The following is a 5,169-nucleotide window of genomic DNA, read 5'->3' as shown; positions in this document are numbered from 1 at the left end:
TGTAGCTTCTATTTAGTGTGATGGGAGGAAGTAAGCCACCCGATGGTGGAAGCAGAGAATGAGTTGGGAAAAGTTGGTTCAAGAAGCGTCTAAGTGTCATCAGTATTAGTAGAAAGGTCAGGAAAATGAATGTAGAGAGAGAAACCTGAAAAACAATTTGGAAAATAATAAATATCTGAGATATTTAGAGGAATTGCTGAAGTCACAAATACCAAGCTAGCAGGCATATTTTTGCTGAGAGAATCAGCCAGAGAAAACAGAAGGTCAATGTACTGTTGTAGTAAAGATGGGTTTTCCTGTCCATCCGACAGGAAGTACATGATTCATGTGTTGTGATCTGTGGCCATCTCTGGGGCTTTGATCATTTATGAATGTTATTTCATCATATTCATGACCTGTGTAGGGGGGATCCTATATAAATGATTAGGATTACTGCAACATGTAGCTCACAGCTGCATCCAGTTTGTAAATAATTGAAGATTTTCTTGCCACAGTCTACTTCCTAGGTGAATTCAATATAGGATACATTAAAATAAAATAAAAATTTAGATCAATGTAGTTCCATCTGGGCTTGTTATCATGTGAAGGCCATCTTGTAATGAAGAATACTCAAGAAAGACATATGAAACAATAGTTTCTCAGGTTGATGAGCTCAGTAATGAATCACTGTGTTATTTCCTTCCAGGACTGATTAAAATAGCACTTGAGGTCCTGAAAATACTGAAGTGCTTATAAACGAAGCAAACAGATGTCTGGAGAAAAATAAGCCTGGGCCTGCTCTTACAGAGGTCAGTGTCTTTGTGTTGAAATCAAATATCAGCAAACTCATGAATGAAAGTATTTCTTTTATATTGAAGAATTCTGATTGTACGAGGGAGCCTTCTCTTCAAGTGGGTTGATTGTAACTTGTACCTAATGTAACTGTATGAGTCTTAAAAATATGCTTATTTTTGCTTATATTATTTACATTCTCATGAATATGTATATATTCATGAGAATATATATATGTTAGAGGCCCAGTGCATGAAAATTCATGCACTTTGGGGGTCCCTCAGCCTGGCCTGCACCCTCTCACAGTCCGGGACCCCTTGGGGGATTTCCGACTGATGGCTTAGGCCCACTCCCCAGGGGATCGGGCCTAAGCTGGCAGTCAGACATCACTCTGGAAGCCTAGGAGACCTCAAGGGATGTCTGACTAATGGCTTAGGCCTGCGAGGAGTGGGCCTAAGCCATTAGTTGGACATCCCTATCACTGCCGTGGAGGTGGGAGAGGCTCCTGCCTCTGTTGCTGCACTGGCCAGCCATGAGCTGGCTTCTGGCTGAGCAGTGCTCCCCCTGCGAAAGCGCACTGACCACCAGGGGGCAGCTCCTGCATTGAGTATCTGCCCTCTGGAGGTCAGTGTGTGTCATAGCAAACAGTTGTTCCTGGTGGTTCTGCCATTAGGGTCAATTTGCATATTACCCTTTTATTATATAGGATATCTTACCTAATCATTCATTCACTCAACAATTACTTAATAAGCATCTACCTTGTGGAAGTCTTAATCTTAATAGATAAAATAAAGTTGAATCAGATTTAGCCTTGACCATGTGGAGCACACAGACAGGAAGAAAATATCCATTACTCACCAGAATATGGTATATTATGATATAGTTCATAAGAAAAGTATAAACTATTATTAAAGTTCATTTTTTTTCTTTAAACTGGAGATAAATTAGAATAGGCTACTTTGAGGATGGAATAGTTGAACCAAACTTTTCAAAAAAGGTTAAGGTCTGCTTATGTAAAAATAGGTAATACAGGGAGAATACCCAAGGATCAAAGAAATGGAGAAAGAAATAATTAGAATTATAAGATTTGGAGAGATCATAGGGAACAATTTGATTGAGGTTATGTATAAAATATCTTGAGCCAAAATAATCTTCCTTATCTGAATTTTTGTAATATTTTATTAATACTTATATTGCTTTATAGTTATACTAGAGGCCTAATGCATGAAATTCACACAAGGGGCTTGGCCCTCACAGCCGCAGTGGCTTGCCTCAGACCTCGCAGCCCAGCTTCATCCAGAAGGTCATCGAAAGGATGTCTGGAAGGTGATTTGGCTGTCTGGTCTAATTAGCATATTACACTTTTATTATTATAGATACCTGTATGCCTTTATTAGTTATTGAGGAAAGGAATCACTAGTATGTGTGTTTTTATATTCCAACAGACAGTGTTTAATATGTTGTTGGACAGCAAAAATGTTTGTCGGGTTAAAATAAATATATGGAAGAGAATGGTCTTTATAAATGGTGTTTCTGAAACACCTCCTCTCCTTACTTTTTGGGTGTGTTTTTTCCCCATATTGCAATAGTAAGACTTGATTTCTTTATTTCTTCATTCTCCTAAGTTTCTTTTATCGATTTTATTATAGTCCTTAAAAATGCATATCTCATTACTTTCTTCAATTTTCATGTGACATGACATCATTTCCTTCATGCCCCTCATTAGATTATTTAATGTGCTCATCTCATTACACCTTTCCCATCTTGCATCTCATTACACCCCTTAAACATGCACATCTCATTACACAGTCCTTACATATCTCATTGCATGATTCCATTTTTGTATCTCATTGTCATTTCATTTCTGCATCTTATTACATTAAAACCTAGTTCCCATTATACCTTACATATTTTGAAAATTTATATACTCTTCTTTCTTTTATGCATCTAATTATACTTCCTCTCCTTTATGTGGCCATCTCATTACACTTTTCCTTTCACCCATCTCATTTCAGCCCTGAAGGATGCCCATCTTATAGGACACTTTCTGAGACAGCTCATTAAACTATCTCACATATTCACCTCATTACAGCTTTTTAACATATATGTCTTATTACATAGAACTCTTCATGAATCTCATTAAAATCTTGGAAGGTACATATCTCATTATCCTCTTTTATCTTATGCATCCTGCAACTGCATCACAAATATACATTCTATTAAAATATTTCTTCTTATTATTTTAATATGTCCCTTTATTATAACCTTCTTATTTGCTAATATTTCAGTACTTCATTACATTTTTGCATTTTTGTGTATAGCAAAAATGACCACATCTCTCTCAAGAAAAAGATTTTCTTAAATAGTGTTTCATATGTCTTTAAATGACTATGTTATACTGATGCATCTCAAACTTGGTATAGTAGGGATGTTAACAGGCAGAAAAGTAAATTCAAATTACTTTGGGTTAATAATACATTTATAAGTGTACCTGGGTTAATAAAAGTTAACTAATTAGTTAATAAAATATTAGCTAAATTTAAAAACTGTGTTCTTATTTCAGGACAATTGAGCTTTTGTATATGCTGTTAAAGACTATGCATATTCATGGAGTCTGGCCTGCAGCATTTCTTAAATGGATCAGCCACATATTCTAGCCACAGGCCATACATTAACTGCTTCCAGAACTGTGTTCCATGGAGCACAATTTAATAAAAGTTGCATTGTGATATTTTGTATACATACATACATACATACCTATATACATGTCTATATACAGTTATATGTTTATTTCTACTGATTTTACTGACAGCCCTGAATTGCTTTCCAGAACTAACGATGCTTGCATGAGGGATTCACTGATTAACATCCATTACAGTGGTTCCTCAACTCCGGTGGATAGTGGTGTCACCTGAAGAGCTTAGTAAAAATAAACACTGGCCTCATCCTGCTTCAGCAAGGCTGGGCTTGTGTTCTTGATTAGCTATCCAGGTGATTCTGATAGACACCAAAGTTTGGAAACCACTGCCTTACTGAGCGATGATACATCCTATATAATAAAAGCCTAAAGGCCCCTAGCCAGGGCTGGCCCCGCTCCCCAGCAAGGGGTCAGGGGCGATCAGGCAGGAAGGCAGAGCCCTGTAATCAATCTATCACCTCAAAGAGGGAGACCCAGGCTTCCAGCGACAGTCTGCAGGCAGGACGCTTGGTGGCTGCCACCAGAGACACTGGCAGTGGTGGATGCTGCAGGGTGGGGCTGGCACCACAGGGGCTTCTGAGCGGGCATGGCCCCTGCAGCCTGGCCAGGGCCTCGGGGTCACAGCCTCTGCCCACAGCTTCTGCAGGGCTGGACTGCCACTCCTCCTGCTATGATGCCTGGGCAGATCCGGACCCTTCCATGACTGCGGGCTCTCTGCCAGGGCTCGGCCTCCTGACTGGACTCCCCAGCTCAGCCCTGACTGCAGAGGAGCTGAAATACACTGACATCCACCACATTGGGCCCGTGATCACCCCTTTGCGCCTCCTGGAGGTGAAACTGAGCAAGAGGCCTCCACCTGTGAAAAGTGAGCTAGACGAGGGAGAGCGGAGGAAAAGAAAAAAGTGGTGGCAGCCCAATGCCAGAACAAGAAGAAGGAGCGGAAGGAGTTTCTGGAGCAGGAATCTGAGTGGTTGGAGCTCATGAATGCGGAGCTGAACACCCAGATGGAGGAGCTGAAGCAGGAGCGGCAGCAGCTCATCCTGATGCTCAGCCGGGATCGCCCCACCTGCATCGTCAGGACCAACAGTGTTAAGACCCCCGACTCAGAAGGCAACCCACTGCTGGAGCAGCTGGAGAAGAAGTGACTATGGGCTGGGAGCAGGAAGAGGACGAGGAGGAGGGTACCAGAGGGCTCTTTCTTGCTGCTCTTCCTTATGAAAAACTCTTCAATGAGGCTCAGCACAGCCAGCATCAGCCGGGCTTTTTTGTGAAACTCAGATCAGCCACACCAGGAGAAGAAACCCAGGTTGATGAAACCCAGGACCAAGTGCTGAGACCAAAGTAGTCCTGAGGGGGCCTGTTCTGCCTGGGGCCAGGCTTGCAGGAGGCAAAACAGAAGCTCTGGCTGGAGAGACACCCAACCAGGCCGCTGTGGGCACTTCTCCGACATCTCTGCCAGGGCACCCACCCAAAGGACCTTCGACCAGCCAGGAAAAGCTATGAGTTGTAACCAAAATTAGTCTGAGTATGGAACTCAGAGTGAAACTGCAATCTGCCTGCCCCCAGCCCTGACCCTGATCCTGATCCTGATACAAGGCTGGAGAAGGGCACAGTGCCAGGCCCTGCTGTACCCGCCCACCATGGTCCAGCTCAGTCCTGCCTGGAGTGGCAGCCAGGGTGCACCCTCACCTGCCCTGCTG

At 42.3% G+C, this 5,169-nt stretch overlaps 1 pseudogene across 1 annotated transcript; it reads left to right on the top strand.

Annotated features, from left to right (window-relative positions):
* Nucleotides 1–4,139: 4,139 nt before the first annotated feature.
* On the top strand, nucleotides 4,140–4,614 carry LOC308516278 (jun dimerization protein 2-like; annotated as a pseudogene). The gene has a single exon. The product of its transcript is annotated as a jun dimerization protein 2-like (transcript).
* Nucleotides 4,615–5,169: the final 555 nt, after the last annotated feature.

This window comes from Myotis nattereri (assembly GCF_964212035.1).
Source record: "Myotis nattereri genome assembly, chromosome: 1".
Lineage (NCBI taxonomy): Eukaryota > Metazoa > Chordata > Mammalia > Chiroptera > Vespertilionidae > Myotis > Myotis nattereri.
The sequence above is the reverse complement of the archived record's forward strand: the minus strand, read 5'-3'. Positions and strand labels throughout refer to the sequence as shown.